Source organism: Astyanax mexicanus, chromosome 13 (genome assembly GCF_023375975.1).
Source record: "Astyanax mexicanus isolate ESR-SI-001 chromosome 13, AstMex3_surface, whole genome shotgun sequence".
Taxonomy (NCBI): Eukaryota; Metazoa; Chordata; class Actinopteri; order Characiformes; family Acestrorhamphidae; genus Astyanax; species Astyanax mexicanus.
Window position 1 is genome coordinate 20,039,139 of NC_064420.1, and position 19,425 is coordinate 20,058,563.

Sequence of the window (19,425 nt, forward strand, 5' to 3'; positions counted from 1 at the left end):
GCTGAAAAACTTGATGTTTCCTCTTTTGTACTTTACACAAAAATAGCAGTATTTAGTCAATAATAATGGTTAAGCTGTGTGTAAATGTATACATGGTGGTGTACTAACTATAAATGTAGATTTAGTTACTTACTACTTTTTTTTTTTTTTTATAAAATTAGACCATTCATAGAATTTTACTGAATATAGAAATGCATTGTATTAATTCACCTGTTGTACACTGTTTAGCAAGCTCAGAACTTGATAGTGATAGGAAAATACCGGCTTAAATTATAAATGTGGGCCCACTTTCCTTAACCCTAATACTCAAATTATATCTGAGATTTAAAAAATTAATAAAGAAATTAAAAAGTCAATGCTGGTGAATGCTTTGACCCAAAACTTAATGACCACTTTGCTTAAGTTAACAAAAATAAAGGCTGTAATCAAAATGTGTCCCAAAAATGCATTGAGAGTCTTGCTAGTAAGCAACCAGACAGCAGAACTGTGATCCACCCATGTTGTCATGTTTGGTGCATTGGAGTTTAGATAAAATGTGTTTCAAGCCTGCCAAAATGTTCAACATATCAACAATATTACAGGTTTTATTTATTAACATTGAGCTGTTTATCTGTATAGTTTTAGTGTTCTTTGCCTTTTGCTTTGAGGAGAGAATTTTTTTTTAACTAATATTCACTAATTAGTTGTTCTTTTAATAGATGACAGAAATGGATGTGAAAGAAGGACAAGAACAACTTCATCTGAAGAACTTCACCATGGGCAGCTGTGTCTTCTGCACTTATATAGTGCCTCATATCTGGTTATGGATTTGTGTATTGATGTATGAGGTGGTTGCATTTTTTTTTTATATCCAGTAATATGATTGGTTTTCATTACAGGATATTCCACCTACAAAAAAGGTTGAAGGAGGAGGAAAGCACTGCAGACATGTACGCGTGTCTGTACCAGAGGGTAAGATTACTTTTTTATATATATTTGTTTATATTTTTATTTATATATAATGTTTTAATTGTAAAGTTACAAAGAAATGTTTACTTTGATGAACAGGTCTATGCATCCCCGAGTCAGAACCGTCCAGTGCATACAGTGTGACTACAGTGATGGTTGGCTGCACTAAGTACATAAAAAATTCTGGTATTTATCTGACTATATCAAAGGCTTTATTTTTTTCCTCAGAGGTAACACAGCCAACATAACCATGCAGCGGCACCAACTGCTCTTGGAGAAGAACAGCGGAATAAAGATTGGCGTAAACTTCTAACAGAAGCTCTGTTTGCCCTGTGCCCAGAAAATAAACATATAGAATAAGGGTTACTTATCTGATAGACACGGAGAATTGTGACTAGTCCTAACTAGTCGAAGGGCTAAGGGTTCTACCTTACTTTCGTGAAGCATAGCACATAGTGTTTTAGTGAGTCAGCAGAGTAGTGACATGAGTTTTACTTTATTATCCTCTGCTTGTAAGGTAGGCTGGCTTAAAGATACTTTAAGCTTAATTCTGTTAGAACTGTTTTGTTAATCTTGTGAATGTTGAGATTTGTTGGGACTTTGATTTAAGGAGTAGATTCAGGTGTGGTTTCAGACTAGTTGAGGTGTGAATTACAGAGGTGTGGCTAACGGCCTGCATTTGTTGATGAAATAAGTGGCTATCGGAGCTGTTTGTGCAAGGACTTAGATTCTTTGATCAGCAAATTCTAGTCTCTTTAATTCAAGTTAAACCGTACAACTCAACTTTGACCATGTGCTTCCAAATTCCTACTCATCTCCTGCAACATCCATAGACACCGGCATCAGGGCAGAAACCACAATCTCAGCCACCTAATTTGCCAAGTTCTCAGGTGTCCCTACATGGGGGACCTTGGAATTGCCAATCTGAAGTACTGACGGCCGACTTCATCACAGCTCTTGCCTCTGCTCAATCTCTGAACTTCCTGGCTCTGACTGAGACTTGGATCACTCCAGAGAACTCTGCAACTCCAGCTGTCCTGTTATCTGCTTTTGCCTTCTCCCACTCTCCATGGCCGTCTGGTCTGCTTCTCTCTCGTAAGTGGTCCTTCACTGCGCTCTCTTTCACATCTTGACATCTCTTCTTTTCAATTTCACACGGTTACTATCTCTTTTCCTGTTAAACTCCAGATCATTGTTCTCCTGGCCCACTGGGCAACTTCATTGATGAACTGGACACTCCTGAGTGGGCTACAGGTTAAATCCTCACTTATCCTTCTTGGTGACTTTAACCTTCCCTCAGAGAAACTACAGTCATCCTGTCTTCCACTTATGACTTCTTTTGCTTTCTCCCTCAATCTGTCTACTCCAACTTACAGAGCAGGAAACAATCTAGACCATAGGTTGGCAATTGGCAGCCAGTGGGTTGTTTTAACTATAATAACTGATAATGGGGGAAAAAAATAAATAAATAAAACGCTTCTCTGGCAATCTTTAGTTTTCACACCTCCCCTATCTCTCGGGCTCCCTTTCTCATTATAAGGCATTTTTTCCCCAGTTGTAGCTCAATTCACTACCCAGGGCAGCGGTAGTATATTGAGCCACGATCCTGACGACTGGCATGGCTCGATCCCATGTCAGGAGCGGTGTGTTTTCTTTTGTTTTTTTTATCTTTTCTTTCTTCCTGGGTTTACCTGCTTCATTTTCCAAAAACAGATTTTCTTTTGTGGCCCACCACGTAATGGCTTGGAAAATATCTGGCCTGCGGCCAAAACTAATTGCCGACCTCTCCTGCCCCGGTTTTCAACTGGGGTAACTGCTCCAAAATCCTCTTTCTAAACTGGAAGAATCAGCATCCGACCCTCTCAAACTCTTCACTATCTTCTCATCTCTCTCTCACTCCTCTTGCTTTCTACAATGAAATCCTTCATCGTCTACACTCTAATAATCCAACCACCTGCCCACTTGACCCTTTACCATCCTCTCTATCATCTGGTCATGTTCCATCAACCTTTAAGCCTGCCAAAATGAATCCTGTCTTGTAGAAACCAACTCTAGAAGGCTTGGAAGTTGGCAACTACAGGCCCGTTTCTTTTCTCTGTTTACTTTCAAAAATCCTTGAATGCTCTGTTTACAACAAACTCTCTCTTTCCTACTCAGAACAATCTTCAGGACTCAAACCAGTCTGGCTTCAAACCTGCACATTCTATTAAAACTGCCTCATGCCAAACTTTTATCAGTCCTGATTCTTCTTGATCTCTCTGCAGCTTTTGACACGGTCAACCACAAGATCCTCCTGTCCATCCTCACCAGTCTTGGAATCACTGGCTCTGTATGGCAGTGGTTTGCATCATACCTGGAGGACCGCTCCTACCAGGTAATGTGGCAAGGGTTAACATCTGCTCCTTGCAGGCTCTCTACTGGGGTTCTCCAAGGCTCGGTGCTTGGTCCTCTTCTTTTCTCACCCTATACTTGCTCTGGGTGATTCCCCCCCCCCCCCCCCCCCATACCACTGCTATGCTAATGACAATCAACTAATCTTTTATTTTCCTCTCTCTGACACTCAGATTTCATCCCGCATATCAGCATGTCTCACTGATGTCTCATCATGGATGAGTTCTCATCACCTGAATTTCAACCCCAGCAAGACCCTCCTTTTGTTCATTCCAGGAACTACAGGTCTCTCCATCTCTTTTGAGAACTCACTGGTCACTCCATCAGCTGAAGCACGAAGCCTTGGTGTAGTAATGGCTGACCAGTTATCATTAGCCATGTTGCAAATCTGACTTGGTCATGCAGATTTCTCCTGTACAACATCCGAATAATTCAACCGTTTCTGTCTCAGGAAGTTACTCAGGTGCTTGTGCGGTCTCTTGTCATCTCAAGGCTTGACTACTCAACTCTCTACTGGCTGGTCTTCCACCGCAAGCCACCAAACCTCTGCAACTAGTTCAGAATGTGGCACCACGACTCGTCTTCAATCTTCCAAAGTTCAGTCATGTGACTCCTTTGCTGCGTTCCCTCCACTGGCTTCCTGTTGCCGCCTGCATCAAATTCAAAACCCTGACGTTCATTCATACTGGCCAGATCTGTACCACAAGCCTTTAGAGCTTCCAGTATGACTCAGCTCCAACCACCATCCCTCAAGACCAAAAGAAAACATGCATCCTGACTCTACTCTGTGCTAGGACCAAGGTGGTGGAACAAACTTACACTGAGTGTCAGAACAGCAGAGTCTCTCTTGGTCTTCAACGCTGACTGAAGACTCATCTTTTCAAAGAGTTCTTAAACTAATATTACAAAAATAATTATTCTAGGCTTCTAAACATTATCAAGCTTTGTATCTCTTTATCGTAGTCTCTACAAATTAGCTACGGATATATTAAAGTAAACAGCGAAGCATTGTTGTAAGTCGCTCTGGATAAGGGCATCTGCTAAATACCTTAAATGTAAATCTAGTGTAACATACTGCTAACAATCCAGACAGAGGCTTAAATGACCGCCTGCAAGCTGCAATGAGATATTACATAGATACCAGTGTATTCAGACTGTGTCACTCGAACCAAAAACTCAACTTAAATAATTAACTTATATTAAACAATCGTATCCAGACTGTAGCACTAGTACTTCAGACCTAAATATTGGTTTACTTAACATAAGATATATCAAAACTCAAAAGCAGTTATAGCGAATTAAATCATAACTGATCAGAAATTCAATGTTCTGTACCAGATGTAAAAACCTGGATTAGGCCAAATTAATATTTTGCATTAAACAGAGCCACCCCTGCAGGCTATAATTATATATACAACCCAAGATTGTCCGGTAGAGGTCTGTAAACTTTTTCATAATACCTTAGTTAGCAATTAGGAACACTATGATCATTTCAATTCTTTTGAGCTCCTTTACACCAAAATAATGAGGGGGATTAGAAATAAAATTCTATATAAATAAAATAAAATAAACATAAAGAGAGAAAGAAAAATCTCGCCTGTGGTGCAATGATTGAATTTCATACTAATTGCTTTAAAGAATTTGGAGTGTAAATATCAATCAACTAAACTGGAAGTGTTGCACGTGTTGTATGGAAAGGCAGTCTTGTTGAATAAAGAAAAGAACTTAATAAAGCCCGTTCAGCATATCTGGCCTCACAGATCGAGATAAATACAAATAATCCTAGAGCTCTCTTTAGTGTTATTACCAAATGAACTAAAAAACAGGCAGGTAGTGAACCTCAAATTCCAGCCATTCACACCAGCAACGATTTTGCAGACTTCTTTGACAAAATTTAAAACATTTAAGAAAAAATTAATTTGATAAATAGCCCATCCTGTTTGTCATCTGGTGCGGCTGATGTAGAACAAAACTCAGTTACCGAAGTTAAGTTGGAAGTCTTTAACCCACTTCCACAGCTACAACTAGAAAATTTAACTCCATCAAACAGCACAACATGCATACTTGATACATTTTACACAAACTTACTAAAACAGGTACTACCAGATATAATTAAACTGCTGTTAATGATAGTAAACTCATCGCTCACCCTGGGGCATGTACCCAAAACCATTAAAATAACACTAATAAACCTTCAAGAAAACAAAACTTTTATCCTAGTGTACGGTCTAACTACAGACCTATTTCAAAGCTTCCCTGTTTCTAAGATTTTAGAAAAAGCTGTGGCCCAACAACTTTGCTCTTACCTGCAAAGAAACCAGATCTATGGAAAAAGTCCAATCTGGATTTAGTTCTCATCATAGCACTGAGACAGCTTTAGTTAAGATAACCAATGATCTACTTATTGCTGCCGACCAAGGCTGGATTTCCCTACTGGTACTTCTTGATCTGAGTGCAGCCTTTAATACAATAGATCATACTATACTTTTAGAAAGATCATGATTCAAAATATACTTAACTGATCGTTATCAGTTTGTGAGGATAAATGATATACCTTCCAGTTATACTAAGGTAAGATATGGAATTCCACAAAGCTCTATATTAGTACTGTTATTTACATTTATATATGCTCCCACTTCATATTAGCAAAATCTAATAAATCTGAGAATAAAGATAATAGAGGAATGCATAAAACATGTGAAATTATGCATGTCGAACAACTTTTTCCTATTAAATAGCGATAAAACAGAAGTTCTCCTATTAGGCCCAAAAGCTGCTAGAAACAAATCAGAGTTAAGTCTGGCCGACCTCTCCGTCACAACTGGTACAGCAGCTACAAATCTTGGCGTTATCATAAATTCAGATCTAGCATTGGATAAACACATATCTAATGTTACTAGAACAGCTTTTCCACACCTTCGTAACATTGCCTGGCTAGAAAATGCCTTATCACTTCATGAAGCAGAATAATAAGAGTAAAGGCCTTTATTACAGTATAGCTAGTCTATTGTAATGCGCTACTGTCAGGATGTTCCTGCAGTAACTTAAATAAACTTCAGCTAGTTAAAAATGCTGCAGTCAGGGTCCTTACTAAAACTAGAACATTTGACCATATTGCAGTTCTATCAGCACTATCTTCCAGTCAAATTCTGCACTGAGTGTAAAATTTTACTGTTGATGTATAAAACTCTCCTATTATGAACACCCACGATTGCGAAATAAATTTTTGATAACTCCAACTGGTGCAGTTAACACACTCAGCAGAAGAGAGCAGAATTGTGATGCTTTGAAGAAAATAAGTGATAATGCATTTAAGAATCACAAAGGTGAAGGTTTTCATTGACTGAGCCGTACCCAGCTGTGATTATGCCTCAGACATCTAACGAATACATTAATTATGTAATTAAGGACTAAGGGCGCGCTTTAGGACACTGTCACCCACTTAACGGAACACTTCATCTAGAAGTACAGGAGGCCACGCTCCTCTATCCAGAATTGGTTTATAGTTGATTATTTCAAGTCTGCGAGTTGAGAAGGATTTCGATGACCAACGTGTATACGACTAGTTGTTTTAACGGCAGTTTAAATGCTTGACACAGACAACAGAGCTGCAGGTCAGTCCTCAGTGCTCATTCTGCTGGACCTCTTGGCCGCCTCTCCTCCTAACTATCCTCTCAAACATGGGAATCTCAGACAATGTGCTGTCATGGTTCAGATAATACCTAACTGGGTGCTCATTCAAGGCGTCATTACTAGGATATCTGTCCTCAGCCCACTCCTTATCCACTGGGGTTCCCCAGGGCTCTGTACTGGGACCCCTTCTCTTTTCCATCTATGCCACCTCTTTAGGTCAGGTTATCCGCTCACATGGCTTTTCCGACCATTGCTTTGGTGATGACACCCAGCTCTATCTGTAATTTTCACCTGAAGAGCCTTCGACCTCTGCACGGATATCACAGTGCCTCTTAGACATATTCTCTTGGATGAAGGGGCATCACCCCCAGCTAAACCTTTCCAAGACTGAACTTCTGGTTATACCAGCAAAACCATCTATCCAACCCAACTTCAACCATAACACCCAGGTTCTTAGCAACCTTTGTCAGGGAGTGTGCGAGTGAGTCAATGGTTATGGTGATGACCAGCTCTCCTTCACACACCATGTGGCATCAATTCTTTGATCCTGCCACTTTGCGCTGTATAACATCAGAAAAATTGTATCATTTTTAACGCAACAGGCCACCAAACTTCTGGTACAAGCAGTGATCATCTTGTGCCTCGACTACTGCAATGCCATACTAACGGGCCTCCCAGCCTGTGTAGTAAAACCACCCCAGATGATCCAGAATGCTGCAATGTGCCTGGTCTTCAACCAGCCAAAACAGGCACATATCACTGCTCATTGAGCTCCATTGGCTACCAGTTGCCACTCGAATTAAATTCAAAGCTCTTGCAGTCGCTCACAAGGTGATAAAAGAACAGGCCTTCTGGCCAGCCTTCCTAACTGCACTCACTCCTAAATGCTTACATTACCTCCCAGCCACTGATCTCCTCCAGCAAATGTCGCCTAGCTTTGTAATACATTTACACAAAGCAATCCAGACTGTTCTCATACAGTTCCCCAATGGTGGAACAAACTACCTTCCACTACCAGATCAGGAGAATCTCTCACTATCTTTAATAAACTCCTGAAGACTCTTCGAAGAGCACTTACTCTCATAACACCTTTAACAAATTACAGTAACTACTTGTAACCTCATTTCCTCCTTCCCCTCCTTTCCTCCTCTATCCCAATATTTTCCTTTGGCCTCCTTTTAGGTCCTGTCTAAAAATTGTTTTGTTTTGTTTTGTTTTGAACTTCTATGTATATGATTATTGTAAGTCGCTTTGGACAAAAGCGTCTGCCAAATGTAATGTAATGGTGTCCTTCTAATGGCCGATTTTCTTTTTTCTTTTTTTTTCTTTTGCCTTTCTTATTCACCAAACCAGGAGTCCCAAAACTCCTGGCTTTTATTCATTTATTTCTTACTGACTTGTGATCTAAAGTTTATTCATGTGTCTTGACTGTAAGGCTGCAGGAGAGCTGGCTATTTGCTTGGAGCTTCCCAATGTTTTTACAGTAAACTGCTGAAACCATATCTTAAACAGTGTAAAACAGGCCAGAAAGATGAACATGCTGATGTGGAGATTACCCGTGACATCAGCGATCTTCTACAATCAGAAATTCATCAAGAGTTCGGGATCGGCTGAATATTTCCGAAAGCACCTGGCTGTCCCAGTGATTATGTCTGCGAGATTTGCACTCAAGTCTAGGCTTAACACTGTCAGAACCTACAATCCACCAGAAAGTTTTAATGCAACCCCCTGAAGGATGGTAGACTGGAACCAACTTAACCAGGAAAGATGGCATTGCCATATACCGATGCTGCTGGGTCCTAATGCTCTACATTTAACCCAAGTGCTGCTTGGTCCAGCCACTGGTTCACTGCCTGCAGAGCTCCTGGGACCAAAGGCCAAACGGGTCACCTCCTGCATTTGATGCTATCCTACCTGCTACAGTTTAACATCCTTTTCCCCCCTCGTTGCAGGATATAATAAGGAGATATGACCCAGATTGGAGTCACAGCACGGGTGAGAAAATCATCATGGAAATGTACTGTATGTCTAATACTTTTTACTTACATTTCTTGTTCTCTATCTTTGCAAACCAGATTTTTTTATATAATAATTACTCGTACGTTTTGTCTGTTTGTAGATGCATTTCAAAAGCAGGACTGACTACCTGAAATAATAACCTCAGCAGCAAACAGATGATTAATTGTGGGGTGTTTCTGTATAGTAGGTTTAATATTAGCTTTTTTTGCTGTGTGTGTTTAAACAAACATTGAATTAAGTTGTTGTTCTTTAATAGATGGCAGAAATGGATGTCAAGGAAAGAAGATCGCCATCCGAAGAGCTTCACCATGGACAGCTGTGTCGTTTGCACTTTATAGTGCTCCATATCATCTGGTTATGGATTTGGGTAATAATGTATGAGGAGGGTGGCATTTATTTAATATTAGGAATATGTTTGCTTTTCTTTACAGGACATTCCACCTTGTAATAAGAGACTGAAAGAGAAGAAAAGCACGGCAGACCTGTGAGCCTGTGTGTATCATAAGGTAAAAAACTATTGTTGTTTGGATTATTGTTTTATTATTTTTATTTTTATTAATTTTTTTGCGGATGAACAGGTCTGTGTATTCCAAAGTCAGAACATTCAGTGGGCAGAGTGTGATTACAGTGATGGCTGACTGCACTGTGTATAGTTTGCAGCATACAAAATTTCTGGTATGTATTTGATTTTTTTTCATCAAAGGGCATATTATACCTAGGTCTATGGGCTTTACTGTAAAAAACACGTTCATAAAGTTCCATGCATAAAATTACATTTTACATACACAACGAAATCTCATCATGCCAGTTTCAATCCCTTTCAGAATGACCCTTTCAAGGGGTCTGTCAAACCATGGATTGTTTATATGGGCAGCTGAGACCCAAATGGAAATCCAAAATCATGCCAAAGGTGAGTTTTGCATAACATGTCCCTTTTTAAAGGATTAAATACCTGCATACTAAAAAAAAATAAATTTCTCAAGAGTAGTCACATAAATTTCTTTTTAAAAATGACACAAAGAAGATTGGAATACTAAAAATGTGGATTATAAACACCACACACAACAGGATGGTCTGTAAAGATCATCACCATTTATGTTTATGCTGAAACTTGGTGCTTTGCAGAATCGTTTGGAAGAGCAAGTCGGACAGACATATCTTATAAATAGTAACTCAAGCTGGTGTAGTGAACACACTTAGCAGAAGAAGGCAGAAATAATGCTTTCATGAACATAACTGTATGTGCTATTGCACAAAATAAATCACAAAGTTAAGTTTATCAGTGTTGGAGCTTGACCCAACTGTGCCTCTGCCTGAAACATCTAACAGATGTGACCTCAAGGAGGTTTTGCTACGTAAAGAAGGACAAAGGGCGTCGTTTGGGACATTGTCTGGCATGCACTTCATAACAGCACTCTATTCTACTGGTAGTACTCATTAATTCACTCAGCACTCATTAATTTTACAATGTTTGCAAAGATTGTGCACACTACTGAGTATTCAGTGATTGAGAAAATGCTTTTTTTGTTGTCAGAATCCCTTACCCAGAGGACATCAGAAGGACGAAAGACGTCCCCCAGCAAAACTGTAAAGAAGAGACCTGATGCCCAAACCAGCTCACAACAAGGAGCACATGGACACCCATCTCCCAGTAAACTGGTCACAAAATGCTTCACCTGAACAATATAGTGGCTTATTACATACTCGGCCAGTAACTTAAAGGATTTATGCCAGACAATCTCATCTGCTCAGACTTGGTAATAGTTGCTGCTTTGCTGGGAATAATGAAGTTGAGGAATTCCTCTGGCCAATATGGATAGTGGTGTCCCACTCACGCTTCAACATGGCAACATTAATTTCATTGATTTAGGAAGTTTGTAGTTTTATTCATGAGTTCCCACTGTCTTTACTATTAATCTTTCGCTAGAACGTGAAGCCCTAAGGTTTATCGTGAGCAATGATCACAAGGCTGCAGTAGAGTTTGCTATTCGTTCAGAGCTTCCAGCTGTTTCTGTAGTAAACAGTTGGAATCACACCCTACAGTGTAAAATATAATGTCTGAGAGGTGAAAGTAAAAGATGCTGATGTGGAGATCTACACCACTCACATCAGGGATCTTCTACAGTCAGAAACCAATCAAGAGTTCTGTATCAGCCAAATACTTCAGAAAGCACCTGGCTGTCCCAATGATGACATCTGACAGATTTGCACTTCAAAGTCTAGGCCTAACTATCTCTGAACCAAAAGTCCATCAGAACATTTTAATGCAACCCTTTTAATGCAAAGGATAATGGACTGGAACCAAGTTAGACCAGAAAAGATGGTACTAACACTCTTTAATTTGCAGAGATAATTTAATTTAAATAAAGACCTGAGAGGCTGCTGCAGGCTGAAAGAACAACCAACCAATAAACAAAGGTATGAACAATGACCTTATACACATATTCTCACCAGATGTTTGACACTAGAAGGAATTTTAGGGCTCTATAAGTAAAGTGTGTCAATTAGAACCACTAATGCCTGGCCCACACCACAGGACTTGTGTTAAACGCTAATAAAATGTGAGACTCCAGAGATTTCTGTTTTTTACTTGTTGGTGTAGAAGAGTTGAAATTAAAAAGCTAATAAAAATTTTACCAACATGATTCCATTATCATAACAAGGTTTCAGAACATAAGTAAAGATATTAGTGATGTCTGAACTAAATTGATTCATTTTTAATAACATATTTTAATATACTCCTTCAAAATCAGTATAAAACATCATGTTACTGTCCCAGTTTTGTTTCATATCTTTTGGAAGGTTGATCTGAGATCAGATATTTTTGCCCCCAAAATTTCTAAATGAGAGAAGAGTCTTCTCTCTAATCTGAGAACTGTTTGTTGTCAAAATCACATTCCTTTATTGTTTATTGCTCATTATTTGTCAAACCATTACTTTTTGTAAAGTGGAAAGTTAAAAAAAAGACTTTGGTCTGATGTTTGGGATCATATTAAACACTGAAAAGTCCACCTTTTGCCATAACTTCTAAAAAATGTTTGTTTTAATAAACAAAAGATTAAGTTTAAAATGATATTTAAGCTTTTCTGGCTGTGAGTTCACTGCAGACAATGTAACGTCTGCTGCCACTGCGCCTCCATCGGGCGAATAAGTGACCTGGGAGGAATTGTTTAGTTGCTGTAATTTCTCACTTATATATAATATAAAGTTTATATTAATTTAAACTTTTAAAACATTGTTTTAGTACATTTATATGACCATGTGGTGTTCGGGTCAAAGCACAAATTCTATAAAAATTGCTAACATGCTTCCCCTAACTGAGCAACTTCTAATGTAAGCTCAGCTTTTGAAATATGTAGCTGTATAATACAAGAGAAGATTTTTAAAATTTGTTTTGGGCTTCAATTTATAGTCTGTTCCCTCCTGAAATGTGCATGTTGTTGCTAGTAGCTGTGCAGCATTTAGAATTTCTGTACTTATTCTGCAGCATGTTCATTTTTTTGTATATTAAGAAAAATAGCTTTTGTCTGTAAGTGAATAATTAGCTGTGTTAATGTGAATTTATTTAAACAGAACCTTTCATTGCATTTTGCACTTTAAATGGGTACGTTTTAGTACTCCTTCAAATGCTGTAGCTAAAGTTTATTGTACTGTTTGCTGTGTGACGCTTTAATGAAGGATTGAGTTCAAGAGTTTGTTTTATTTTATTTTGATTCCTATGTTCGTTTACTATTCATTTTAGAATTTATCGTTCTTATTATTTTACTTTTACAATTTTTCTTCGTTTTTATATATTTTTTACATTTGTTTGTCAATTTATGGTCTTTTTAGAATTTCCTATTTTTCTGTTTTGCATATGTATTTTATTAATCTATATTAAGTGTAGATTTGAAATTTCTGTCTTATTATTTAATGTCTTATTTAATGTTTTCAATCCCTTTTAAACTGAATGCTCAGTGGCATTGTAAATGAGGGTCATCCTCAATGTATTCCCGAGTGAAAATAAAGGTTGATTAAAGTGGCTTTATAGGAATTAATTTTTATCCATGATTATTATTACTTAAATTGTTGTTTAGGTTAAATGTATTGGGAATTTATTGGAAACTTGCTGTTTTTAAACATTTTCTTTTAGGTTTTTCTTAATTTTATGCACCAAGTTGATTTGTTTCTATTAATATGGCTATTTTATATATTTTATTAATAAAGAACACCAGTAAGTTGTATAAGCTTCTGTGTCTGTTTCTCTTCATTAAGGGAAGTGGCCATTTGTACCACAAGCTATACGATCACATACATGTTGTGGTAATGTAGACTCAGACTGACGGCTCTGAAATGCTGATGCTGATGCTTGTAAGAGCTGCAGTCTTCTGATGCAACACAAGATTCCATTTTAAAGTGTTTCAGAATAAACTGAGTGGAAAGCGAGCCTCTGTGTCTGGCTTTGATTAGAACAACGGTCATTACCTCCCCTCACACTAAACTGTCTGCTCTGAATAAAACACCACAGCTAGCAATGTAGAGACAGATGTTAAAGCTTATTAAAATTATTATATAACTAAGTTTTGAGAGGGGGAACAAACAATATTTAACACAATATTAGTTTGTTTTGGCATTACAATAGTATACACTTAAGAAATGCATGAAGAGAAATGTTTTCATTGTTATTACTTTAGTTTAATTTTTAGTTGCTGAATCAATAAATTATAAGATAAATTAAAGATTTGTATTGATTGAATCTTTCGAGATAAAAAAAAGTTTAGTAAAGTCAAAATATTTTTTGAGGGACGGGAAGCATGGTGTCATATTTTTTTTATTTTAAACAGCTGAATATAGGTAAGCCTTAAGGTGCGTCACAATTGCTTACTAGTGACTAACACTATATACTAATACTGTTATGAGGTATGTATTATAGATATATCTATAGCTATATAAAATTAACCATACATAATTAGAACTGGCTGGTTTTTGTCAAAATCACAATGGAACTACTGGCTTTATATTCAATTTTTGTGTATTATGGCTCGCATGCCATGTTGCTAATTCCTTTTACACTATAAAATTGGCTCAGGCCAGGCTAATTTCAGGTTTTTCTTAAAGTGGAAGACTAGAACTCCTTAAATCATGTATTTGATCTGGCCCAAGATCAAATATCCTTTAAAATCACATTGGAACATTAGCTTTATGTTCATTATATTTGTGCAAAATGGCTCGTGTACCATGTTGCTAATTCATTATACAGTAAAAAATCAGCTCGGGCCAGGCTAATTCCAAGATTTCCTTAAATTAGAAGAATAGAACTCTTCTTGTGTAGTTGGTCTGGCCCAAGATGAAAAAATCCTTTAAAATCACACTGGATCATCTGCCTCATATTTTTTTAGCGCAATGGCTTTTAAAATATAATTTTATTAAAGATATTTTTTATTATATATTAAATTATTAGTTATAAATTCAGTAATTAAAATAAATATTTTACAGCATACAATTAGCTCAGGCCAGGATAATGCCAGGTTTTCTTTAAAGTAGGAGGCTAATTCTCTACTTAAGATATTTTTTACTCAGGAAATGAATAAATTACACTAGAACAGCAAATTCATGTAAGTTAAGTAAAACTGGAGAAAATAAGTGATGGAAGGTCGTGTATATAAAATTAAATTTAATAACATATTGTATATTTACATTTTTAATAAACAGCTGTACTGCTTTTCTTCATTCTATCTCCTTCAGTGAAGGTCTCTGGGGTGTTTAATATAATATGCGGAACAGCGGGTGTTTGTGAACGTTGCCTTTAAATCACGGTGGTTCAGTGAAGCGGTAGCTGCGAATATCAAACCAACTTCAGCCTCGTCAATGCAAAAGAGGGAGAATGTACTCACATCTGGAATTATAATTTCTTCACTTCCTGTTGGTAAAAAATATAAAAATTCTAACCTACCAACCCTGAACTATTAATGTTGTATATCGTGTATACCCTATAAGTATATTGTGTAGTACACATTTTGGATGCAGCCTCACAGAGCTGCAGGACTTTTATTTTGACAGGTAGTGGGCAGAAATGCCGCCACTGAGCGGAAGTACAGTTCTACGATTTGATTGGCTCCTCAGTGAAGCTCCGGGTTCTGAAGCTGCAGGTCTTTAGTTCAGAAACACTGTTTGAGTTTAAGGTGAATTAGGGCTGTTTATTGTATTTGATCAAATAATACCGTTTGTAGTTTAAAATGAAGACTTTATTCTCTGTAGGTGAACATGGAGGTGTGCTGTAAGTTTCTCCTGATCTGCAGTTAAGAGAAACAGCAGAAAATCCAGCAGATCCACAGATCCTCTGTACTCAGACTGCCCTGCTGGAGGAACACCATGAGCTCACCTGCTGCAGGTATGGAGATGATCAACTCTTCACTCTCAAACTGCTACACATTCACTCTTACACACATAGAAACACATTCAGAACAAGCAAAGTAACATCAGACACAGCTTTAATGTAACATGAGCTTCATCCAGGAGCTGGTTCTCCTAGTTATCTCTGATCAACTTTCAATCTGCTTTATTCAAGACTGGGGTTGGTGGGTTAAGATTTGGGGGCTTAAACACCCTGAAAATGTATTTATTGGTGGAATAATTCTACTTTTTGGTGAGTTAAAATGTTATATTTTGGTGCTATTGTTTATAAACTCCTTCATGCTAATTGTGAAGCTTTCTCCTTTATAGTTCTGTGTTTCTCCATGTCAGAGTCTGTTTGTGTACATATAGCATATCTTCATGATCCAATATAGAACTGTAAAAAAAAAATCCTGTGATTTTCCAGTCAGTTTTTAGGGTGAGTGGGCAGTGTTTTTCCCCCTCCCTGGGGGACTAAATGATTGCAAAAAGCATGTTGAGGTGAGTTAATGTGACATAACATGGTAGTGTGGAAGTGTGAGAACCATTTAGGAGTCTTTAGTTTAGAAAACAGTCCTGCAAGAACTCTCAGAACTTTCTTGAATACTGAAGTGCTTCAGTATTCCCATATTTTTCTTTTTTGAACTGAAACAACATAAAAAGCAGAAAATAATAAAAACTGATATCATCCCACACCAAACTTCAGAAATGGACTGACTAAAATCTATTTATATTTGTAAGATTTAGTAATAATATGTTGCAGTGTTTTCCCAGAAATACTTTCAGCTCTTCATGCTTCTCTCTGCTGACAACCTTAATGGAGATGCAGGTTTCATTCTTTCCCCCTCCCTGGGGGACTAAATGATAAATATTGTCTGGACTTGGCTCACTGCCCACACTGCCAAAAGTACCAATTAGTCTTATGTAATATTTTACTTTTTTTGAGACACTGATTTTTCTGTTTTCATTAGCTGTAAGCCATATTCATCAACAATAAAAGAAATAAACTTCAACTCAATTACTGTACATTTTGAACATGAATAAAATGCTTGTGATACATGTACCTGTGGTTCTATTATGCTGGATGACCACCAGAGGGCGGTTAGATAGTAGATATCCAGTAGAAAAAAAATTCGTGTGTGATGCTGCCCCCACTATAATGGGGAACTACACTAGGCTCTATATTTAACTCCATTATTGGGTGCAGGTTTTGTTATCTTTTCCTGCGTAATATTACTGACTGAAATAAGAAGTCATTTTGAAGCTGCTTCTGGAATGATGTCAGTCATTTTTGGTGGTATCATTTGGGATTGTAGAAGCTTTCTTTAGTTGTCTATAGCTTTATTATGTAAGACTTTAGTGTCTTAAAAGTTACAAGCCTAAAAAATATTTTTTTAGGATTGTAAATCTGATAAGAAAAATGTTTAAATTCTGAAACAAATGGGACGATTCTCCTCCATTGCACATTTCACTTAGGTTTTATTTTTCTTTCTTTCTTTCTTTCTTCCAGATTTAAAAGCCACCTTGTTCTAAGTCTTCTCCTGCTTCCTTTGTTAACCAGCCAACGTAGTTGAAATTTTGCTTCGTCAGTACACCCAACCAGAAGCTACTGAAAGAGAGGAAGAACATGACAACCACAGAAATCTCCAGTACTCTGCGATCACCCTCTCCTACACCTCACAGCCAAATGCAGGAAAGTGCAGACAATAAGAAATCACACCAATGCTCAGAATGTGGGAAAAGCTTTAATAAAGGGAGTGATCTCAGAGCACACAATCGCATTCACACTGGAGAAAAACCTTTTCCCTGTTCAGAGTGTGGGACAAGTTTTAAACAACTGAGTCATCTCCAACAACACCAGCTCATTCACACTGGAGAGAAACCGTACCAGTGCTCAGACTGTGGGAAGAGTTTTACTAAAAGGAGTACTGTCAAAGCACACCAGATCATTCACACTGGAGTAAAACCGTTTCACTGCTCGGACTGTGGGAGGAGTTTTAATCATCAGAGTAATCTTCTTCGACACCAGCGCATTCACTCTGGAGAGAGACCGTACCAGTGCTCAGAGTGTGGGAAGAATTTCAATTTTCAGGATAATCTCCAAAAACACCTGCTTATTCACACTGGAGAGAAACCATATTACTGCTCAGACTGTGGGAGGAGCTTCAGGCATTCATATTCACTTAAGCAACACAAGTGCGTTAAGGAGTAATAGAAACTGACAGTGACACACCTAAAACCATTCAATGACCCAGAATCCAAACCATGGATATATTATTTATAAAGGAAAAATAAAATAAGCATTTTATGAAAAATATAATTTTGTAGTAAGTGTCAAGTACAGCCTACAGCTCTAAAGTTGAAGATGTCCTGCCAAACTAGGTCCTAAAATAAAGCTCCATTCATTAGGTACACTGCCTGGACAAAAAAAATGTCACACACACTTATATTTTGTTGGATCGCCTATAGCTTTGATAAGCTTCTGCAATGTCACAAGATTTTTTTCCTTCCAGTGTTGCACTAGTTTTTCACCAATATCTTGCATCGATGATGGTAGAGTCTGATCGCTGCGCAAAGCCTTCTCCAGCACATCCCAAGGATTCTCAATGGGGTTAAGTATATTCAGTATATTCAGGTAGTCAGCTGACCTCATTCGTTGAGCACATACTGTTGCTGAACCTAGACCTGACCAACTGCAGCAACACCAGATCATTTGTTTAGTTAAATCCAGGTGGCGACTTTTTATTTGACCATGTGAGGTTGTGTTTGAACCCAGAATGACTGCCTAACTTAAGCCTTAGGCTATTAGTTTCTTCCTTTTTGCAATAATAGTGTTTTAACAAATTTGTTTGTCAATTGTTTGTGTTATCTACTCCCATTTACCTACACTGCCTAATATCTTTTACAGTTAACCTTTCCTTTCAACCATGCATTAATCATTCCCTAGGTCTCAAGCTCTTCATCAGTGTTTTGCTGAATTAGGCCCACAACACCTGGAAGGCTCAGCTGTGAATTCTGGCATCCCAGTCCCACTTCCCTCCAAGCTTGCTACACATGATTTCCCTCTAAGCTTTGCTACATATGATCTTGTCAGACCACAGGGCATGGTTCCAGTATTCCATGCTCCATCATCAGAGTTTTCTTGCCATGAAGTACCATGTTGAATATCCAGTGGCCACTATGAGAAAATTGAGAAAACACTACTTTACATTGTATCAAAGTGTCATTTTCTCACTGTTGTCCCATGAAAAGATATCATATTAACAAAAATGTAGAGTGTACTTACTTTGGTGAGATACATATTTGCCATCCCATAAAAAAACACTCATGTATAATAACTACAATGTGTTTGTATTTTAAATATAATACAATACAGAATACAATGATTTTGTGAAACGATTATGTTCTATAAGGTGACTGATTCGGAAAATTAAAAATAATAATAGATGAAGTGGTGTGAATTTTGCTAGGGAAAGATAAGTTAATTCAGCCAATGATAAAATAGTGAGATATACCGGTTAGTCTGACAGCTGATTTAAGATGTGAGGTTTAATGTAACAGCTGCTATAAGATGAGTTAGTTTGTGTTTAAAAGAGACCTGCTGCATCTTGTATATAAACAGCTGAATTTAACAAGGTAAACTGCTGGATCCAAGCATTTAAAAAGAGCTTAGTTAATGCTAAACAGTGATGCCTGTTGTTGGGGAAGCATGTATCAACCCGTTTATAAAGACATTAAAACTCAAAGAAAAGAAAAAAGCTTTCGATAAATGTAAAAAATACACCATATGCATAAAAATGCATTCGCAAAAGCGCTTTTTGTACGTAAAAGTGCGCGCCATGCGTGAAAGCACAGACCGTACGTAAAGACGCGCACCGTAAGTAAAAGAGCATTCTGCGTGTAAAAGCGCAAACGCGCACCGTAGGTAAAAGCGCATTCCGTGCGTAAAAGTGCGCGCCGTGCGTGAAAGCACAGACCGTGCTAAAATCCAAACATTTGTAGAGAAAAAAAAACATGTAAAACGTCGTATGTGTTTATTAATGTATATTATATTATATTTAT

General features: G+C 37.7%; 1 long non-coding RNA gene across 1 annotated transcript; it reads left to right on the forward strand.

Moving 5' to 3' along the window:
* Positions 1 to 1,052: 1,052 nt before the first annotated feature.
* Positions 1,053 to 12,839, forward strand: LOC111189569 (uncharacterized). Its single transcript, XR_002648801.2, has 7 exons — positions 1,053 to 2,043; positions 3,213 to 3,322; positions 3,513 to 8,967; positions 9,092 to 9,497; positions 9,570 to 9,666; positions 9,816 to 9,901; positions 10,526 to 12,839. It is a non-coding gene; the product is annotated as an uncharacterized LOC111189569 (long non-coding RNA).
* The last annotated feature ends 6,586 nt before the right edge of the window (positions 12,840 to 19,425 follow it).